This window comes from Prinia subflava, unplaced genomic scaffold (genome assembly GCF_021018805.1).
Source record: "Prinia subflava isolate CZ2003 ecotype Zambia unplaced genomic scaffold, Cam_Psub_1.2 scaffold_48_NEW, whole genome shotgun sequence".
Lineage (NCBI taxonomy): Eukaryota > Metazoa > Chordata > Aves > Passeriformes > Cisticolidae > Prinia > Prinia subflava.
Genome location: NW_026961012.1, coordinates 291318 through 314307, shown reverse-complemented (window position 1 = coordinate 314307; position 22990 = coordinate 291318).

Genomic DNA, 22990 nt, shown 5'->3' with positions numbered 1-22990 from the left:
CCCCAGGCACTGAGTCCGCCGGGACAGGGGTCTGAATATGCATTTGTATTTTGTGTATTGAACATTTTTGTAAAGAAAAGGCTTTGCAATTTCCTGTGATCTTGGCAGTGAGCATGAGGGAGCTATCCCACGAACTGCTCAGTGTCACAATAAATATGCACTTTCTAACTTGACCTATTAGAGAGTTCTTTGTCCATCACAGTTTGATATTGATATTAGATCGATATTCATATTTTAATAAATCACCCTCACAAACACACACCTGTCTTTAAAACCAGGACACCTGGCCAGCAGAATATCAGGGCAGTAGAAATGCAGACACGTGGACCCACACTCACCCACACAACTCTAGTTTGTTAATGGTGTTTATTGATCATTCAAGAGAAATGTCCCTGGGCTCAAGGGAAAACAGGGGACTCATTCAGGGATGATCATCTCCTGATGCCTGTGGAGTGCACTGGACATGGATGTCACCAACTCCTACAATCCTAAAACACAGAGCCCAGAACGTGACCCACCAGGACCCAACGGGACAGGAGAGGGGCCTTGTCCCCACCCCTCTCTCTGTCGCCTGGCCTGCTTTAGCTGTGCCTAGCAGGTACAAGCAGGGCCCTCACAATAAACCACGGGCTACTACAGTGGCTTTGCTTATAGGGATACTTTGTCACCGACTCTGAGAAGCTTCTAGAGCTGGGGACAAAAAGGACTCATTGGAGACACAGTGGGGGGCACTGGGCTGCACTGGGAAGAAAGGGGAAAGGGAGGGCACCCGTGGGGAAGGGACCTGTGGGCTACAATGAGGTGCAGGAGCTGCTGTGCTCCTGGCCAGAAGCACTGGGGTCAGGACCAAGAGGCACAGCTTGGGCAGGGGCTTTGTCCTGGGCCATGCAGGGGGGTCCTGGGGTGACAGGGCTGGGAGTGCAACAGGGGTCCTGGTCACTGGGGGTTCCCTGGCAAAACTCCAAGGGTCAGGGGTGTTAGGTGGGTAGGGTCAGTTGGGGTACACTTGGCTGTGCTGGGACAAACTGGGATGGCCTGGAGTGCGGAGGCCATGCAAGGAGAGCTTCTGACAATGAGAGAATTCGTGGTACCCACCAGTGGCATCTTTAGGATCTCAACATTGTCTAAATCCACCTGTAAAGACCAGGAGACCTGGCTGGTCACTGGGATGCACCCAGTGCCAGCAAGGGCTGGAGGGGACTAAACTGTGCCCTGATTCCCAGACTGGATGCCCTCCAATCTCACCCCTCACTCATCTCCTGGAGATCATTTTCAGTTCCTTGCAGGAGTGTCTGGGAAAGAAGAGCAAACCGTGGTTCTGGATTGGAACATGGGGCTGCGGGACACCAAGGGTGCAGGGACCAAAGGAGGTGGGGGTGGGGCAGGCAATGGTGAGGCAGGGGGGACCCAAAGACACTGAACTGGAGTGAACTGCAGAGGCAGAGGGACTGGGGATGTGGAAGGGGCACCTGGGGGATGCAAGGGGAGAAGAAAGGAATTGCAGTGTAGGGACATGGGAGTGCAACAGAGGGGCTTGGAGTAGACAGAATGGATGAGAAGAAAACCACAAGATTGAGAGAGGGTTTGGGAGTGTGTCACGAGCCAAAGGATGGTCGTGATGGTTCGTTTGATTTCAGAGTGCAAAAAGAAGCAGTGATAACTTAATTCAAGTGAAATCAATTGTATCTTTATTGATACACACAGTTATGCGATAGAAAAGAAGGGGAAAGAAGAGAGGGAGAGAGAGAGGGAGAGAAAGGGGGCTAAAGAAAGGGTATAGCTACCAACTGACAGACGGGGGTCCTCGTGACGCCGATGCCAACAGACCACCTTCGCAGTCTCCGTGGCACGTAGGTCAATGGAGCCGTCGTCCGAAGGGGAGGCCTCGAAAGCCTGCTCTCCTGGTGGGTTGTTATAGTTCTTTTCGAAGCGAGAGGCAAGATGCCAGGAAGGGGGGTCGGTCTCGTGGGCATCGCAGGTGTTCTTTCACAATAGGGGGTGCGGTGCAGCTCAGGTCTTACCAAGTACGGTCAGTACAGGAACACCCCTTTGCAAACATGGCCAGAAACCGTAACAGTCCCCCATTGTTTCATGCATGGGTCCCTGAGGAGGGCGTCTTGGTCCGGTGACAGCAGGTGCAGGGAAAACTTGGCCTGTGCTGTGTCTCAGAGTCCATGGGGGTCTCAGCCTCTGACAGTCGTGAGGCAAGTGAGGGATTTTCGGACCGACTCTTACACCACCCCGTGACTCATGACTGGTCGGCAGGAGAGCTCCATCAGTCAAGTTCGTTGCGTTGTTCTGAAGTCTTCAGGACTCATTGTCAGTGTCAGTGGTATACCCCGGAAAATAGAGTCGAGAGAAAGAGAGAGAGGAAAAAGAAATAGAGAAGGAAAAAGGAAAAACAAGAGATATCATAATGATTAATATTGATTGTTAATATCTCAAAACAAATCATTATGACAAAACAAATCCAATGACATTAAAATTTCAAAACAAATAATTGTTGTTGATTAATAAAACTCTTAAACAAATCATGATGATAAATGATTCATAAAATCAAATAATCAAGACAAAATCTTAACAATATTAAGTAAAATATTAGTTAAAACAATTTTCAATCAAGGCAAAAAATTATTGTAAAACAATTTTCAAGTAGCATGAACAAATTTAAAAATGATTAACACAAATCACAAAAATCAAAATACATAATTTTCTTAAAATATATGTATTACTTAGGCAAAATCCATTTCACAGTCCGCGGCTATGGCCTACTTGTAAAGTTTGTCTTGTGTCAACATCTCTAAGTATATCTATTGTTTCTAAGTAAAGAATGAGATTGCTGCAAAACAAAAGCCAATCAAAATAAAGTTAAAAGAACAACGATGGGATGACATAATTTGTTATCAAGGTCTTGGTTTTATCTAAAATTTCACTTAGATCCTGATGGAGCAACAATTACTTTACCAAAGTGAGGTTCATCCCAATCAGAGTAGGCCGTAGCTTGTGGATCAGTGTGTAATTAGATTGTAAAAGCTGGTAAGAAGTAACTGGAGCTGAAAAAGAAAAATCAAAAGCTGTAATTTTAGTAAAGTTACAAGCACAAAAGTTCGAATGATTTTTGGTTTCTAGTATAACATTTTCTACAGTTACAACATCACAAGCAGTCCTAAAGCATACACATCCATTGCCTACATATAAAAGCACTGTTTCAGGAGTCTCGTTAGGATAAACTTTAAAATGACAAATATTTTGTTCTATGTCTAAACAAATGTAATTTTATTACTTTCACAAATAAAGCCTTGTTGTTCTCGGACTATGCAGGATTCTAAGTTAACAGTTTGCCATTTTTTATCGACTTGACGGGCCCACTCCCTATACTGGAAAAGATAGAGAATAGCTCCATCATGTTTTAATCTTAACACAATAATAGGGAATATCAAATGTGTCAAAGCATTACATATGGTCAATACAAAAGCTGTGGCTATGTTTATAAAAGAGTCATAAATAAAATTCACTAAGTTCAACTAGAATTGAAAATCTCTTTTGAAATCATTGGCATTGTTCCAAATTACTTTCCAAATTTCAGTAGAAAAAGCTGCCATCTTTTATAATTGAGGCAGCCACTAACTGCATCCACTACTGAGACTGGAGGCAGCTAAGAGCTAAAAGATTTAGTTTTGTGATCAATTATCAGTTTATAATCATTCACATTTACCAGTTCTCAGTTTGATAATATGTTTGATAATAGCCACTGAGTCGTTCCCAAAGCCAATAAGGACGACTGTAAAAGGTGTTGTCAAATTCTTAATTGTAACAACCAATTTATTAACGAATATTTCTAAATCAATACTGTTTAAAATTCTTAATTTTGTTCCTATAACACAAATAATGTTTAAAATATCACCAGTTTTATCATGGTTTTATGTGGTCTTTATGTCCATCGGAGTTCTCCTGTGAAAAGTAAACACAACAGAATCTGCCTTCAAAGGCAGAAAAGTTAGTATGAAGGAATTATCCAGGGTGTGTTTATGCTTGGAACTGCCGGGCAAAAAGCAGTGATTTTGGAACATTTGTTAGCCTCCCATCCATAACAGGTATGAGAAGCCCATTTGATCTTTTCACGTTTTGCCCAATCTGGGACAATTTCTGCAGAAAAGTGAGATTGCTTGGGGCAAAAGGGAGGGGCTGTTCCAGTGACTGAGGCAGGTTTGTCTGGGTTACCATCCAAGTTCACTGTCAGATTTTTTACAGCTCCAAATGAGGCTCCTTCGGCCACCCCGTCAGGTGGGGGGGTTGCATATGGAGAAGGGCCTCTCAGGACAACAGGTTGTTGTACTGACAATCCTGAAAAAGCAAAACCCCATTCCATGTGGAAAGGATCTGTAGGATAAGTAGGACCAAGTGTTTGGTGGGCGGTTGCCTCAAAAATTAACAATTTTAAAGCCTCATGATGAGAATCACCCCATTCCCAAATTTTTCCTTTTCTCAGCAGGCTGTAAAGGGTTCTGGCAATTATAGAAAAATCAGGGATGTGTTTTCTGCAAAGCACTAGTAATTCTGAAACTTGTTGCAGTTCCTTCGTAGATTCTGGCATTTTAATTTGATTGAAGGAGGTTATCAAATGCGTATCATGCTTCTTTTCCATCAAATTCCCAGAAATTTTACTTTCAGGGGAAATTTGTAGATCAAAGCTTTCAAAGTTGGAGATTATTTTCTGTTGAGGATCTTCCACTTCTATTTCATCCCTACCCACAAAAATATCATCGATGCATTGGTAAACAGCTACATTGTCAGCTATGGGTATTTTTTCTAACTCTTGGGCCAAAGCAGGGTGGGCACGGGTGGGTGAATGTCGGTTCCCTTGAGAAGGAAGGCTTTGCTTTGGCTGGTTGCCTGGGTGCTGAGAGGGGGAGGGTGGGGGGGGTTGGATTGTTAGACTGTTTCTGGGCTCACTGTCCAGATTCTCAGAAGAAAGGTGTGTAATTTGCTGTGACTTTTTAGGGAGGGGTTGCCCTGGCAAATTTGGGTTTTGTTTGGGGACCCCTTTTTTAATATCTAATAGCAACAAGTGTTGGCGGCTAGTGATTTGTTTACTTTTCTCTGGTTTTTCACTACTAGGAGTTTTAACATAGTTGGTCACTTCTACTGCAATTTCACTTAATACATAGACATTACGATCACCAGCAGGTGAATTAGATTGAGGGGCTGGGGGCTGGGAGGGGGTAGGATAAGGACTGAAACCACGATCTGTAGATCCGGTTGGTTCACTTGGGTTTCCGAGGGATCTGTCTAGCTTTTCTACAGAACTTAAAACAATTGCTATAGGTTTAAGTAATTCCAAAGGCTTTTGAATTAAAGGAATCATAATTTCAGGCTTTACAGGCAATTGCATTGGAGAGTCATCATGTATCATTTGCAGGCAGGCAGCTTTGTGAATGTTTTCCATGGGCTGTTCGGGAGTACCAGTTAAAGTTAAATGATCTCCCTTTTCCAAGGGGTTATACCCCTCTGCCCAGTGAGCTGAGCATTGAATCAGGGACCACGAGTTATGTTTGTCTCTTATTGTTAAGAAAACTCCACGTCCCCAGTACCCACTAGCTTCTTGTTCTGTCAACTTAATTTGATCTCCACCACCGAGAGATACTCGGGAAACATATTCTGTCTCTGATTCATGAGGGAAATGCGAGTACTCTCCTTTTAACTTAGATAATTCAGTGGTGGTGTCCGGGATTTCTTTAGTGATTATGTGTAGGTCTGAATTTTCATCAATATAATTGCATTCTGTTTTAACTAGAGGTGTTGTGTTAGGGCAGCAGTGTTCCTCACAATTTTTTACTAACACTAATTCTGTCTGGGGGTAAATCTGATAAATGTGAGGAGTTTCTTTTTTTTCTGCCTTTTTTGGGAAGTCAGCATTCTCTAAATTTTTAGAATATTCATCTCCCAAGGCAGTCCGTAGCAAATTATTTTCATCTCGCAGCAAATGATTTTCATTTTGCAAAATTTCAACTAAATTTTGAAGGGAGTCTATTATTGCATTTTCTTCACTTCTTCGCTTAAAGCGAGTTTCTACAGCTGCGGTAAGGCAGGCTCCCAGAACTGAGCACAGTATGGTTTTATTTTTGCCCAGTTTAAATTTTGTTTCATGTTGTAAAGAACATACTTTATCAACCACACTTTCCAAATTAGACCAGTTATTATTAGCCCAAAATTCCACCTCTGGAGAGGGTCTGGCATTGTGTTTAGCTAGTAGAGCATAAAATTCAGTTTTATGTATAAAATCATTAGTCATTTTGTAAAGGGGATCAGAAAACCACTACAGGGAGGTAATGCTTGGTTGTACACACACACAGCTACGCTGCGTCTCCCCTCTTTCCCTGGGGTGGGTGAAGGGACAAAATCTGTCTGCTGAGGCACTGTTTAGTTACGTCAAGGTGTCCCTTCTCTCAACAAGACAGTTCACACACAAAAAACAGTTTCTCTTTTTGCACTAGGAGATCTTTTGTGAAATCCTGAAGACAGATACACCTCAATAGAGTATAGGGATGCTTTTCACCTAGGTGTCTACAGTGTGCGAAGAATCAGAAAAGCCCCCCTTGCTTTCTAGCTTCGTTCACCGAAGTGACGGGCTAGGTGTGGCTGAGGCAAATCTTCCTCTTCCTAGTACAGACTATAGACAACCTGCAACCCCTCTGTCAATCAGGACCCTGTCACGGTGACGCCAATTAAATGTCACGAGCCAAAGGATGGTCGTGATGGTTCGTTTGATTTCAGAGTGCAAAAAGAAGCAGTGATAACTTAATTCAAGTGAAATCAATTGTATCTTTATTGATACACACAGTTATGCGATAGAAAAGAAGGGGAAAGAAGAGAGGGAGAGAGAGAGGGAGAGAAAGGGGGCTAAAGAAAGGGTATAGCTACCAACTGACAGACGGGAGTCCTCGTGACGTCGATGCCAACAGACCACCTTCGCAGTCTCCGTGGCACGTAGGTCAATGGAGCCGTCGTCCGAAGGGGAGGCCTCAAAGTGTGAGTCGCAGGGGGAAGCTTTTATAGTCATTGCAGAAGCAGGGGGCACCCGGCCAATGCACAATGCAGGCAGAAGTGGGGGGCACCTGGCCAACGTGGGGGCAGCACCCAGGAGTCATTGTGAGGAGCCCCGTTGCACATTCAGATCAGGCAGGTTTGGGGCAAGCAGGTCTGGGCTCTGCAGCAGGTACAGCACAGTCAGTCAAAGCAAACACGGCCTCTGCAAACACAGCCCAGGAACCGTGACAGTGTCCATTGTTCCTGCACGGGTCCCTGAGGAGGGCGTCTTGGTCCAGTGGGTGCAGCTGCAGGGAGAAGCTTGGATCCCTCCAGTGCTGTGGCCCAGGGTCCAGGGGGGGTCTCAGCCTCTGACAGTCGTGAGGCAGAAATGAGGGATTTTCGGACCGACTCTTACACCCAGCCAGGCAGCACCCTCGGGGCACTGGCTGGCACTGGGCTCTGATCCCTTCCTCCCTGCCACAGGCCTTTGGGAGATTCCTCAGGCCTGCTGAGAGGACAGGCATCGTCCTTGCGGCCATTGAAATCTTGGGACGCTCCAGTCTCCTGGACAAGCAAGGGCCAGTGGAGTTCCTGGAGGTGGCCATGAAATCCCCTGAGCTTTGGCTGATGGATGTAAGTGGCCTGTGGCTAGATTGCCCTGCCCTTGAGCCCTGTCAGGTTCCTGCCTCCCTTCCTCCCAAAGCCGGGTGTGTGAGGCTCCTGAAGCCATTTTGAGGCAGCAGGGAGGGTGTGAGGATCCCGCTTCTGACATCCATTTCATGTTAGGATCTGGTCATTCAAAGATGCCTTATGCAAAGCTAGGGTGCAAACAAGACCATATGCCAGTGTAGAGAGGAAATGTAAGAGCAAATGGGAGGGATTTGGGTGAGTGGGTGTTTGTCCCCAGGCAGCTCCTCAAAGCCAACTGGGCAGAGGTGCCCAGTCAGGAGGATGGATGTCAGTCCCTTGCCACCATCTCTGATAAGCCCTGTTAATTCAGAGTCTGTGCACCAGGAAGACATTGAGTATTCTGGGGCATCCAAGAAGTGAGAATCCACTGACAAGTGGTTCACAAGAGCTCTCCATGACTTCAATTTTTGTGTGACATTGCATGACATTAATGAAGGGTTCTGCATCTCTCTCTCCACAGGGACACTGCAGATGCATCACAGATGTGTTGTGGGCCAGCTGGGAAAGTGTTTCGGGTGACTGCCTGGACTGTTTGCTCTGGAACTTGTCCAAGAAGCGGCAGGGCCCAGGAAGATTTTCCTGTGGAGTGTCCCATCGATGAGAGACCACAGTGTCCCCATGATTGGGGATTCTAGACCAAATGGACAAATACTGTGATGTCACTGGCGTGCTGACGTTGTCATAGAATGGAATTGAGGATGTGTCTGCACCGTCCTAATTGCAGAACAAAGGCTGAGAGAGGTCCAGGCTTCCTTTGAGATTACTGCCAGTCACGGGGATGGCACTGGACAGCCACTGCCCATGTGCCAAGAGCCCAGGATGAACAAGCTGGACATGCACAGAGGCTCTCAGTGTGGCCAGATTGGCCTTGCAGCTTCAGGGACATCATGAGAATGTTCCTGTCTCACTTAGGGCTGTGAATGAGCTTAACAGAAACCATCCCGTCAGCTGCTACCAGCATTTTAGGAAGAAGGAATTTCCCCTCTTTGATTGAATTGTATTTCTGTGGAAAGTTTTACAACACAGTCCTTAGCACAGGAAAGACTCAGACTTCATGGAGCATTTCCAGAGGAAGCTGAGATGCTCCAAGTGTTGAAGCATCTCTGCCACAAGGACAGTCTAGGAGAGTTGGGGCTGCTCAGCCTGGAGCAGAGAAGGCCATGGGGAGACCCCAGTGTGACCTTGCAGGACTTCCAGGCACCTCATGGGATACGTGGGGAGAAATGTTTTAGTAGGACCTGTTGTAACTGCACAAGGGGAAATGACTTTCAGCTAAAACAGGATAAGGTCATGGATAAGACCATGGCCCCACAGGGGCCTCTGGATTCTACAAGACCCTGTAGATTCCCAGAGCCCCTTAAGTCCCAGGAGTTCCCAGAGTGTGACAATGTCCCCAGGAGGCCCGGCAGTGTCACCGATGATCAGCACAGGGGTGGGAGGAGCACCAGGGGAGGTTTGGCAGCATTCCCATATCTGTGACCCCACAGTGGTGGAAACAAAATTATTTCTCTCTATGATACCATCACAGTTGAAGCCCCAGCATTCCCCTTTCTGTAACAACACAGCAGAGGCAGCCACAACGTTCCACTGTCTGTGACACCACAAGTGTGGCAGTCCCAACAATCAACACTCTATGGCACCACAGCGGGAGCACCCTAAACATTCCCCTGTCTGTGACACCTTGGAAGGTGCCGTCCCAACGTTTCCCATTTCCCTCTCTATGAAACCACAGCAGGGGAAGCCACAAAATTCCCCTGTCTGTGACGCATCATCAGTGGACGCCCCAACGTTCCCCTGTCTGTGACACCACAGCTGGGGCAAACCCAGTGTTCCCCTCTCTATAACAAAACAGGGGTGGCAGCGCACACGTTCCCCTCTCTTTGACACCAAAGCAGAGGCTGCCCCAACATTCCTCTCAATGAGCCACAGCAGGGGAGTCCCAGCATTCCCCTCTTCGGGACACGTTAGCAGTGGCAGTGACAACATTCCCCCCTCTGTGACACAATTGCAGTGGAAGGCCCAACTTTCCCCTCTCTGGGAAACCACAGCAGTGGCAGCTCCAGCATTTCCCTCTGTGTGACAGCGTAGTTGTGGCAAACACAAGTCTCCCTTTCTGAGACACCACAGCACTGGAAGCCCCCAAACACCCTTGCTGTCCTATCAGAGCTGTGGCAGCCCCAGCATTTTCCTCTCCAGGGAATCACAGGGGTGCAAAATGCAACATTGCCCTCTCTGTGACAGAACTGGGCTAGCAGCACCAACGTTCCCCTCTCTGTGGAGAGAAACACATCCTGGGAGAAGTCTGACAATTTCCTATTTAGGAGACAACCTGGCTCAATTATTGGACTATGGTTTTGTTCTAAACCAGTGAGAAGTTACAAATTACTGTAATCTGGGGTGAAAAATGAGGAACGTGCCTCACTGTCACAATATTGCAAACTGAGTGAAGAGCTTTTTGTAGTCATAAGGATGAAGAAAACAATTGCAATTGTTTGCCCTCCTTCCCTCTTTCTTCCTCTCCCTGGGAAGGAGCCTTCAACTCTTCCAGCAGGTCTGCTTCCCATAGTCTACTCTGGAATTGGAATGTGCCAAATGAAGAGCAGGAAGACAGAGGATAGTGGACCATATAAACTTCAAACTTTGTTTGTGTAGCCTCTGAAATTCAAGGATTTTGAAACTTCTGCTTTTTCAACTCTTCACCACATCCAATTCTTCTAACTTTTTCCTTAGGTATAAAACCCTGCTGTGGCCCTGTTTGGGACCTGACCCTCATAGTTTGAGGAGAGCCACAGTGGGGATCAAAGGCTTGGGATGAAAACCTGGTTTGCATTCTGAAGCCCAAAGGAGCCGTGCAGGAGCCTCATGGAATACCAGTGTCCCTGGTTGTTTTTCCCAGGAGCATCCAGGTGCCTGTCCCAGGTTCCAGGAAGGAAAAAGCCACAGAGAAGTGGTACCCAAATCACTTCCATGGCTGTGATTCCTGTTTGACATTGTGGGGCATTAGGGAAGGCTTCTGCTTCTCTCTTTGGACAGGAACACTGTGGATCCATCAGAGATCTGTGGTGGCCCAGCTGGGAAAACATTTCAGGCCACTGCCTTGACTGTTTGTTCTGGACCTTGCCCAAGGAGCCGCAGTGCCCACGGGGGAAGGCTTTCCTCTGGAATGTTGCTGCTTTGTGCCCCATTGATGAGAGAGCAGAGTGTCCCCGTGAGGGACTCTCGACCAGAGGGACAAGTGCTGTGACATCATTGGTGTGTTGACATCATCTTGGAGAGGAATTGAGGAAGTGTCCACAGGGTCCTGACTGAGGAACTTTGGCCAAGGAGAGGTGCAGGTTTCCCTGGAGATCTGTGCCAGTCAGGGCTTTGGAATTGGATGCCAACTGACCATGTGCCAATAGCCCAGGGAGAAGGAGCTGGACACACACAGAGGTTCCTAGTGCAGTTGGATTGGCCCCCAGCTTTGGGAACCCCCTGAGAATGTCCCTGCTTCCCTCAGGGCTGTGTCTCAACTCTGCAGAAACTGTCCCTACACGTGCTCCAGCATGTCAGGTACAATGAGTTTCCCCTCTCCTCTCCACCACTGTCTCAGCATGAAAGAGCTGGACTTTCCTGTTCCAGGGAAAGGCACTGGTGGCACAGCCCATGTGTCATCCCCTGGTTCTGTCTGCAGCCCTGGCAGCTTGGACATGAGGAAGTTGGATTTGAAACTTCCCTGGAGTGGGGAAGCACCGCTACAGAACCTGGAAGGAAACTCAAAGGCCCCAAAGCATTTCTGCATGACAGCTCCTGCTCCAGTGTCTGTGGGGCAGAACAGAAGGGCTGCTCAGACTTGGCACCTGCCTCTAGGCACTTGTGCTTGGCAGGAACAAACCCCACCGATCCCTTCCCTGAGCAGCAGAGAGGGGCCCTGTTTCCATCCCAGCATCCAGAAGAGACAGTCAGGGCTCCTGGCATGGGTGGCATCACTGGCCTGGCAGAGCAGCCCCAAGGCAGCATCAAGCTCTGGTGGACACTGGTGCAGAGTGTGCTCAGAAAGCCCCATTCCAAAGGGGCAGAATCCATCCGTATTTCTGGAGGGACAGCAGGATGCCACAGCCTGTCTGTGCTGGAGGCCCAGGAAGGTCTCACCAGGAAGGAGTGGCCAAATTCCCCTCGTGGGATGGGCCCTGAGGCTCCGTTCATCACTGGCAGGAACCACCTCCACACTGGGTCCATCCACGGTCCATCCAGGAGCCCGTGGGCTTTCAGCAGTGATGCCTTGAGGATGGAGGAGGTTAAGGAGCTGTTTGGCTTTGCCAAGACCTCAGAGGATCCTTCTCTGTTAGGCTTGCTGTTGGGTCCAAGAGCAGCAGCTGCCCATTGGTACCCTGACAGGGCAGCAATGACAACATCACACTCCCTGTTTCCATTCCAAGAGCTGAGCAGTGCCTGGAGAGCAAAGGATTGCTCAGGAAGACTCACTCAGCCTTTAATAATCTTATCTGACCACAGCAAAAATCCAATGGAAAAGAAGAAAGAGGGAATTCCAATTATTTTCTTCATCATTATGACTACAAAAAGCTTCTCACTGAGTTTGCAACACCGTGATGGTGAGGCATGTTCTTCCCTTTTCACGCCAAATGACAGTAATTGGAAAATTGTCTCTGGTTTAGACCAAAACCATAGTGCAATAATTGAGCCAGGTTGATTCCTAAATCAGAAATCATATAACTTCTCCCAAGATGTGTTTCCCTGCAGTAAAGAAGGCAGTTGGATTGCTTTTGTCCCAAGTTTGTCCTGACTTAATGACTTCAGATGAACTGGAATGCTCCTAGCAGCACAAAAGCGGCCACAAGGACCAGGATCAAACCTCCAAGTCACCATGAAATGCACTCTCTCTGCACCTTGCAGTGCCCCACAGCAATTCCTGAAGCTGCCCCCCACTCTGGGTCAGCCTGACAGGCATCGCTCTGGTGTGCAGGGCCGGCTCCTGCAGGACACAGCGCTCGCAGCCGCTCTGTGTCCCGCAGCTTCGGCATCTCAGGCACAGCTCCACGGCTGCGGGGCCTGCGCCACCACTGTTCCATGGCTGTGGTTCCTGTCCCACCACTGTTGTGCCTTTTCCATGGTTACTGCACTGCTGCTCAAAAGTTGTGATGTGCTGTTCCAGCACAGTTCCTCTGCTCCTGCCCCACTCTTGCAGCACTCCTCCAGTGCTGCTCTGACACTGCTCATCTACCACTGTTCCACTGCTCCTTCTCTGCTCCATCTCTTCTTGTTCCACTGCTGCTACTTCTTTTCTAGTGCTGCTGCCACAGGTGCAATGTTACAGAGAGAAGGAAGTTTGGGCTGCCACTGCAGTGGTGTCATAGAGAGGGGAATGTTTGGGCTGTCACACCTGTTTTGTCATAGAGATGGAGAACTTGGAGCTGCCACTACTGTGGTGTCACAGACATTGGAACATTGGGGTTGCCACTGCTGTGGTGTCACACAGAGGGGGACTTCAGGCTGCTTTGGCTGCAGCGTCACCGAGAGCAGAATGCTGGAGCTGCTACCTCTGTGTTGTCAGAGACAGGGGATTGCTGGGGCTGCCACCTGTGTGGTGTCACAGAGAGTAGCACTTGAGGCTTCCACTTCCACTTGTGGTGTCACACAGAGTGGCACTTGGGGCTGTAACCACTGTGGTTTCACTGACAGAGAAACTTTGGGGCTGCCACTGCTCGTGCATCAGAGAGAGGGGAACGCTGCCCCTGCTGTGGTGTCATGGATAGGGTTGGAGCTGCTGATCTGTGGTGTCACAGACAGTGGAACATTATGGCTGCAACTGCAGTAGTGTCACAGAGAAGGGCACATGGTATCATGGAATGGCCACTGCTGCAGTTTCCCAGAAAGGGGGAATGTTGTGGCTGCCTCTGCAGTGGCGTCACAGAAACAGGAATGCTGGGGCTTCAACTGCTGTGGTAACATAGTGAGGAACATTTTTGTTTCCCCTTCTGTGAGGTCACAAATATGGGAATGCTGCCAAACCTCCCCTGGTGCAGAGGACTGTGCTGAGGACTATGCTGCAAATTTTTTACACAGAAGTAGCAGTCAGTCAAAGAGACAAAATACCTCCTTTCTGAAATGCTGATAGCAGCTGAAGGGACGGTTTCTGCTTAGCTCATACACTGCCCCAAGGGAGGCAGGGACATTCCCATGATGTCCCTGAAGCTGCAAGGCCAATCTGGCCACACTGAGAGCCTCTGTGCATGTCCAGCTTGTTCTTCCTGGGCTCTTGGCACATGGGCAGTCACTGCCCAGTTCCATCCCTGTGACTGGCAGTGATCTCCAAGGAAGCCTGGACCTCTCTCAGCCTTTGTTCTGCAATTAGGACCCTGCAGACACATCCTCAGTTCCATTCCAAAACCACATCAGCACACCAATGATGTCACAGTATTTGTCCATTTGGTCAAGAATCCCCAATCTCGGGGACACTGTGGTCTCTCATTAGTGGGGCACTCCACAGGAAAATCTTCCTGGGCCCTGTCACTCCTTGGACAAGTTCCAGAGCAAACAGTCCAGGCAGTCACCTGAAACACTTTCCCAGCTGGGCCACAACACATCTGTGATGGATCTGCAGTGTCCCTGTGGAAAGAGAGAAGCAGAAGCCTTCATTAATGTCATGCAATGTCAAAATAAATTGAAGTCATGGAGAGCTCTTGTGAACCGCTTGTCAGTGGATTCTCACTTCTTGGATGCCCCAGAATGCTCAATGTCTTCCTGGTGCATCAGACTCTGAATTAACATGGGTTATCAGAGATGGTGGCAGGGGACTGACATCCATCCTCCTGACTGGGCACCTCTGCCCAGTTAGCCTTGAGGGGCTGCCTGGGGACAAACACCCACTCAGCCAAATCCCTCAGGATCGACACATCCTGCTCTGGGCCAGAACTGTCTTGAGCCCAGGGCCAGGGCATTGCAGAGACCCTGTGTGGGGACAAGGGCCCTGGGGAGCTGTGGGCAGGTCCCAGGCAGGGACAGTGCTTGAGTGAGAGCCTTGTTGGAGATGGGGTCCCTGGCTCCTCCCATGCAGAGCAGCTGTGCAGAGTAGGACACATGTGCTGTGGGATGGCACAGTGGCTTCAAGTGTGACAGGGTGAGGGTCAGGGCAGGAGATATTCCTCTCTGGAATCTGATTATGGGCTGGGGAGTGGACCAGTTTGGCAGCTGCAGTGCTGAGCAATGGGGTAGTGGGGATGTGGGAAGACCCACACCTGAGTAATTCCCCAAACCTCAGCCTTGTCTTCAGGTGGTCACAATCCCCCAGTGCTCTGAGGGATTGGTGGAAGATGGATTGTGTTGGAGTAGGGATCCACCTGTCTCTGGCTCCCTGCCCAAACCCTTGGCCCCTGCAGTTGCCTGGGCCCTTCCAAGTGCAGCTGCCCTGTGCAGGAAGCTGGAGAGGTGCCGGGTGAGGGGGCAGGAGGCATGCCACATGTGGGTAGGACTCTGTGTTAGGGCTGGGCTTGTGGTCAGGACTGGGTGTCTGTGCCAAGCCAGGCTTTGGCCTGGGGGCTGTCAGGGAGGGGCAGGGAGGAGTCCTGGGAAGGATTAAGGTGCTCCTCACCCTGGGAAGGATTAAGGTGCAGCCCCAGCCAATGCTGCCAGTGCAAGAGGAAGATGAAGGTGGCTGTGCTCAGCATGGCCCTGCTCTTCTCCATCCTGCTGTGCTCCCTGGCACAGGCCAAGGTGAGGCCGCGATGTCACCACATCCTGCCCTATGTAGCCTCCCATCCCATCCTCTTGGTGTCTTCAGAAATCTTCTCCCTGGGCACTTCTCTTTGTCCTGCCCAGGGTCTATGAATGCCCTTGCACTCATCATTCCCAATTCCTTTCTTTCCTTTTTCTCCCCCTTCCTGAGTCTCGTGCTTTTCTCCCTTTCCACTGCAGTGGTGTCTCCTGGCATCATTCCTGCATTCACCCACCACTCCCAAACCCTCTCTCAGTCTTGTTGTTTTCTTCTCATCCATTCTGTCCACTCCAAGCCCCTCTGTTGCACTCCCATGTCCCTACACTGCAATTCCTTTCTTCTCCCCTTGCATCCCCCACGGGGCCCCTTCCACATCCCCAGTCCCTCTGCCTCTGCAGTTCACTCCAGCCCAGTGTCTTTGGGTCCCCCCTGCCTCACCATTGCCTGCCCCGCCCCCACCACCTTTGGTCCCTGCATCCTTGGTGCCCCACAGCCCCATGTTCCAATCCAGAACCACGGTTTGCTCTCATTTCCCAGACACTCCTGCAAGGAACTGAAAATGATCTCTGGGAGATGAGTGAGGGGGGAGATTGGAGGGCATCCAGTCTGGGAATCAGGGCACAGTTTAGTCCCCTCCATCCCCTGCTGGCCCTGGGTGCATCCCAGTGACCAGCCAGGTCTCCTGGTCTCTACAGGTGGATTTAGACAATGTTGAGATCCTAAAGATGTCACTGGTGAGTACCACGAGTTCTGTCACTGTCAGACCTTCCCCTTGCATGGCCTCCACACTCCAGGCCATCCCAGTTTGTCCCAGCACAGCCAAGTGTACCCCTACTGACCCTACCCACCTAACACCCCTGACCCTTGGAGTTTTGCCAGGGAACCCCCAGTGACCAGGACCCCTGTTGCACTCCCAGCCCTGTCACCCCAGGACCCCCCTGCATGGCCCAGGACACAGCCCCTGCCCAAGCTGTGCCTCTTGGTCGTGACCCCAGTGCTTCTGGTCAGGAGCACAGCAGCTCCTGCACCTCATTGTTGCCCACAGGTCCCTTCCCCACGGGTGCCCTCCCTTTCCCCTTTCTTCCCAGTGCAGCCCAGTGCCCCCCACTGTGTCTCCAATGAGTCCTTTTTGTCCCCAGCTGTAGAAGCTTCTCAGAGTCGGTGACAAAGTATCTCTATAAGCAAAGCCACAGTAGTAGCACGTGGTTTATTGTGAGGGCCCTGCTTGTAGCTGCTAGGCACACCTAAAGCAGGCCAGGCAACAGAGAGAGGGGTGGGGACAGGGCCCCTCTCCTGTCCCGTTGGGTTCTACAGGGTCACGTTCTGGGCTGTGTCTTTTAGGATTGTAGGAGTTGGTGACATCCATGTCCAGTGCACTCCACAGGCATCAGGAGATGATCATCCCTGAATGAGTCCCCTGTTTTCCCTTGAGCCCAGGGATATTTCTCTTGAATGATCAATAAACCCCTTCAGCAAAGCTAGAGTTGTGTTGGTGAGTGTGTGTCCACGTGTCTGCATTTCTACTGCCCTGATATTCTGCTGGCCAGGTGTCCTGGTTTGAAAGACAGGTGTGTGCTTGGGAGGGTGATTCATTAAAATATGAATATCGATCTAATATCAATATTCAACTATGACGGACAAAGAACTCCCTAATAGGTCAAGTTAGAAAGTGCATATTTATTGTGACACCGAGTAGTGCGTGGGATAGCTCCCTAATGCTCACTGCAAAGATCACAGGTAATTGCAAAGCCTTTTCTTTACAAAAATGTTCAATACACAAAATACAAATGCATATTCATACCCCTGTCCCGGCGGACTCAGTGCCTGGGGGGCAATTGCAGGGTAGACCTGTTGAACGCTGCTGGTCCTGATACCTGGTGGACCAATGCTGGGTAAACCAGTTATTCACTGCTGGACTTGGCACCTAAAGGCCACTTGCAGGGTAGACCGGTTGTTCCTGGCCGGACTCAGTACCTAATGGACAACTGCTAGGTACACCCCTTGTCCGCTGTCAGACTAGGTACCTGGTGGGCAAATGGTGGGTAGAGCTGTTCTCCCTAGCTGGACTTCAAGACTGGTGGGCATTTGCTGGGAAGACCTGTTGTCCCTGGCTGGACTTAGTACTTGGTTGGGACCTGCTGGGTAGGCCCATTGTTTCTGGCCGGCCTCGGTACCTGGCTGCCAAGCCCTGGGTAGCTCGGCTCTCCCAGACCGGCGGTGCAGCCCCGTGGCCCCGTGCAGGCTGGTGAGCACGTGATCGGCGGGCTGCCCGCACGTCCCGCCGGCCGGCATGTCCACGTGGCTGCAAGTGCACCGGCTCGCACCTGCTCTTTCACCCCGAGCGCCGTGCGGTCCGAGGCGGCCGACTTGCGGTCCCACGCGCTGCGCTGTTCCTGCCGCCTCCGTGTGCTGGCAGCCGCTGGCGAGCCCTGCCGCACACTTCCCCAGCCCTCTCTGGCCACGTCCTACTGCCACCCCCAACCGCTGCCCCGATCGTTCCCTGAGAGGGGAAGGGGGAGCCTTTAGGAGCCAGTGGTGTGCCCGCCACCTCCGTGCCCAAACAGACGGCGGCCGGGTAGCCGGCCTTCATTTCTGCATCGCTCACTCCCTTTAGCCCCTCGCCGCGCTGCCACCGTGTGTCAGGCTTGACCGGGGCCGGGGGTGAGTGGGAAGAAACGACGTCAAACCGAAAGGCCGAGAGAGAGCAGAACAGAAAGATTCTTCAAAAAGGGAAAGTGCTAAGCATCCCGCCACCACCTGCAGCCCCCCGCCAGCCGGGCCTCTGCAGCAGGCTCCTGACCTGCCTCCACTGCTGCTGTGTGAACTGGTCGATGAGAGCCTAGGCAGGGACGGGAAAAATCTGACAGCACTGCCAGGGAGGCTGATGATGGAGGGCAGGGCACCGCAAACTGTTGACGGGCAGCAGAAGTCTGAAGACAGTGCAAGGGAGGCTGAAGACACAATTGCAGTGGAAGGCCCAACTTTCCCCTCTCTGTGAAACCACAGCAGTAGCAGCTCCAACATTCCCCTCCATGTGATGGCGAAGCTGTGGTGAACACAAGTCTCCCTTTCTGAGACACCACAGCACCGGAAGCCCCCAAACACCCTTGCTGTGATATCGCAGCTGTGGCAGCCCCAGTGTTTCTCCTCTCTACGAAACCACGGGAGTGGCAAATGCAACATTGCCCTGTCTGGGACACAGCACCAGTGGCATCCACAACATTCCCCTGTCTGTGACACCACAGAGGTAGCAGCCCCAACATTCCGCTCTCTGTGACACTGCAGCAGTGGCAGCCTGAACTCCCCCACCATGGGACACCACAGTAGTGGCAACCTCAGTGCTCCAATGTCTGTGCATCCACAGCGGTGGCAGCTCCAAGATCTCCATCTCTGTGACAAAAGAGATGTGACAGCCAAACATTCCCCTCTCTATGACACTGCAGCAGTGGCAGCCCCAGCGTTAGCCTGTGTCTGCCGCTGTGTGAACTGCTCGATGGGGGCCTAGGCAGGGGCAGGAGACTTCTGATGGCAGCGCCAGGGAGGCTGATGGTGGAGAACGGGGTGACCCCAACCATCGAGTTGGGGCCGCGAACAACAGGGCAGGGGCAGGGATGGGGAGAGAGGGCATGCGAGATTATGCGCGTGCGTGCATGTGTGTGTGTCTGTGTTTGTGTGTGTGTGTGTGTGTGTGTGTTGGTGCAGGTGTGAGTGGTTGTGTGCGTGTGTCAGTCTGAGAATGAGGCATCGGGGTGCGAGTGTGGGGAGTGGGGGGGTGTCACTTTGTCCCTGTGAACGCGGGCCGACAGCCAGCAGCTTCGTGCCGGCCCCGGGCACCTCGGCGCCGATCCCCCGCGGCCCTCCAGACCTGCGCCGAGGGCCGAAGACCTCTGCGGACCGTGAAAGAACCGACCCGAAAGCGGGCGCCCGCCTGATGGCCCCCCCCGCTGCGGGCTCTGCCCATGGGGGGCGAGGCGGGAGCAGGCAAGTCGCGCCAGGAGCCCGCGGCTTGCTGCCGAGTTCCGTCGCATGGACGTGCTTCTCCTCCCCGCTGTCCCCCGCTACGTTTGGGGTTGGGGGGGGAGAGAGGGGGGCTGTCTAGCGTCCCGAGGAGGGCAGGTGGGGGTGGCGACGCCGCTTTGGTGGTTCAGTGTGTCAGCAGGCCGAGTGCAGGGCACAGCCTGCCCATCAGCTCGGCTGGAAGTGGTCTGGATGCAAAGTGAAAATAAACAAAGATTGCAAAGAGTATTTTTCCCAGAAAACGTTCTTGTTTCAATAGAGTAGAAGTACCATTCTTTCAGGATGTAAAAAGAAAAGAAAAGAAAAGAAAAGAAAGAAAAGAAAAGAAAAAAGAAAAGAAAAGAAAAGAAAAGAAAAGAAAAGAAAAGAAAAGAAAAGAAAAGAAAAGAAAAGAAAAGAAAAGAAAAGAAAAGAAAAGAAAAGAAAAGAAAAGAAAAGAAAAGAAAAGAAAAGGGAAAAGAAAAGGGAAAAGAAAAGAAAAGAAAAAAGAAAAGAAAAGAAAAGAAAAGAAAAGAAAAGAAAAGAAAAGAAAAGAAAAGAAAAGAAAAGAAAAGAAAAGAAAAGGGAAAAGAAAAGGGAAAAGAAAAGAAAAGAAAAGAAAAGAAAAGAAAAGAAAAGAAAAGAAAAGAAAAGAAAAGAAAAGAAAAGAAAAGAAAAGAAAAGAAAAGAAAAGAAAAGAAAAGAAAAGAAAAGAAAAGAAAAGAAAAGAAATTCCCGAACCCCCCCCCCCGTCCTCCACCCAACACACAACTGCCCCCCCACTCCCACCAAAAAAGAAGAAAAGAAGAAAATGGCGGGGGGGGAGGGGGTGTTGAGTGTAAAATATGTGTCGGTCTTGAAATGGGGTTCATCGGGTAGGTGTGACGGGTCTGCTGGAGGGATCCGGCACTGAGGCGCTGCCGGGGCTGTGGGGTTCCGGGATGGTAGGCGGATGCCAGGTCTACCCGGGTCCGGGGCCGGCGGCCGACGGCCGTGCCTGGAGCCGTCGGCGTGGCGCGGCGGTGGCGGGCGGCAGCGAGGCGAGCAGGTCTACCCCGGAGACGGGAGGTGGCGGGCGGCCTGGTCTACCCGGGTCCGGGGATGGCTGCGCCTGCCCAGCCCGGGCGCGGACAGGGGCGTGGCGCTGCAGTGTTGAGCGGCAGCGGGGCGAGCTGGTGTATCCCGGAGCGGGGCGGCCCCAGGTGACCAGGTCTACCTGGCTCCGAGGGCTGCGGCGCCTGCCGGCCTCCGGCGCAGTCGTCGGCGTGGCGCTGCGGTGACGGGCGGTGACGCGGCGAACAGGTGTTATCCGCCCCCGTGGGACTTGGGCTGGTTTGCGCTGGGGCTGGGTAGACCTGGTTTCCCCACGGCTCCTGGACGTTCCCCAAGGCTCGCTGTTTGCGGTTGCCTCCAGTTCCAGCATGGGAGGAGGCGCCGTGCGCCGGTGCGCCAGCCCGCCCAAGTCCGAGTCGTTCTCTTGAGGGCGTCGGCGGCTTTGGACTCGTCTGTCCGTATAATGCAGCCACGTCCCGACAGGCTCCCTGTCTCGCCCGGTGGGCTGGTCCGCCTCTCGGGCGTGCGGCTGCTTCCTCCTTCCTCCTTCTCCTCCTCCTCTCTGGGCGGGTCGTGGCCGACAGGGGGCCCCGGAGCCGCTGTCCGCCTTTGCGCTCTCCTCCGACACACGGGCTCCGGGCCCGGGCAAGCCAGCCAAGGGCCGCCTGCCGCCAGCCGAAAGCGCTGCGGGCACCCAGCGAGAGAGGCCCCGCCAGGCCGCACGGCCTCCGCTTCCCTCCGCGCGGGGCCCGGGCCCGACACGCGGGGCGGGGGCTTGGCTCTGCGGGCGGCGGCGCTGGGGATGGGCTTCCCTTGCCCGTGCGCCGCTGGGCTGGAAAGGGTGTCCGTGCGCTGCTGTCTCCGGCCGTGGAGGTAGACCTGGACCCCAGAGCCGGGCAACGACAGAGCCACAGCCGGCACGGACCAGCAGCTGCACATCCTGCCCCTTGCACTGCAGCCGCCGTTGTCGTGCTGGGCGCTTCAGGTACACACACGGCCTTGCTTGCTGTCCCGTGCCCTGCCCTGCCTTCCTGGCGCTTGCTGCCTACACTGGGTCCCCCCCGTCTGGACTTGGCCCCCTGCCGGGGCAAGGACAGGTAGACCAGTTGTCCTCGGCCAGAGTTACTCCCTAGGCGGCAGCTTCTGGGTAGACCACTTGTCCCGGGCCAGACTCCACATTCTTGCCTAAGGCTTGGTAGACCAGTTCACCCCGGCAGGACTTGGGACTTGGTCAGCAAAGGCGGGGTAGAGCAGTTGTCCCTGGCTGGACTCAGTACCTGTTGGGCAGGGACCAGGATACTCTGCAGTGCCCTGCAGACACAGCACCATTCAGGCACAGTACCTAGCTGCCCTTGGGAAGCAGGGCTTGGCCCAGCCTCTGATGGAGCACATTGCAGCACAGAGAAGCCCCTGACTTCCTTGCTGCCTACCACCTTTCCCTGTGGTGCATTTGTGCCACGCTTGCAAGGACGCAGGCAAGAGCAGGAGCTGCCCTGCAGGCTTTGCTTGAAGGCACAAAAAGTCTGCAGGGTTGGTGCCAGCATGTCTCAAGAGCACAGCTGAGCCCCTGCTGCTGCACTGGGTGTCTGCTGGTGGGGCTCCCCTGCAGCTTCTCTGTTCCTGTGTTGTGCTGGAATATTTGGTCTTTGAAACCATGGCAGTGCAGGAGAGGGTCATGGGCAGGCTTAGGCTGCTGAGCCATTTGTGTGCTTACACTTCCACGTGCAGGTAAGGACCCACATCCCTGCATCCAGGCCATCCCTGTGCCCTGGTACAGCCCCAAAGTGTCTTCAGGCCTCAGCTGCCCACCCTCAGCTCTTCTCTTCTTTTCCTGCCTCCCCCAGGCCAGTCAAAATGTGAACAGAATTGCTGCCAGCGGACAGATGCGGATGCCGGTCTTGGGGAAGCTGCTGGGCCCTCTTTTTTTCAAGTTTTTCTAGAAATAAAAAATGAGCTTGATGGTGCTGGATATTCACTGTTCCTTCTTCACATTCCTCTCTGAGCACAAACATAAGGGAAGCAGTGCTGGGCTGCATCCCTGTGCACAGCCACATCCCCACATACACCTGCCTGTCTTGCCAGGCCTTGCAATGTCCCCTCGTTGTGCTTGGTGCAGCTGTCAGCATGTCTCCAGTGCTGCTGTCACCTCTGCTCCTGCCTCACTCGCTTGCTTCCAGGCTCTTGATGGTCCCATGTAGCTGAGCTGCTCCTCCAGGCAGGACTCAGCCCCACCGTGCCCCTTGCCCATGTCCCCTGGACAGCTCGTGTCCTACCCTGCCACCCTCCAGCCCTGCCAGCCCTTTCCCCTGACCAGGACTGCAGCCACGCTGGAACTGGGGCCTGCATGCAGAGCTCCAGGGCCTCAGAGATTGCTGTGCCAGCAGCACTGGGTACAGACACAGGAGGCACATCCCCCTTTCCTCCAGTGCCCACCATCTCCTCCTGTGACCGACCCCTCCCCAGCCATTTCTGCATCCCAATGCTTGTCAGGTGGGCTCAGCTGCTGGCCCA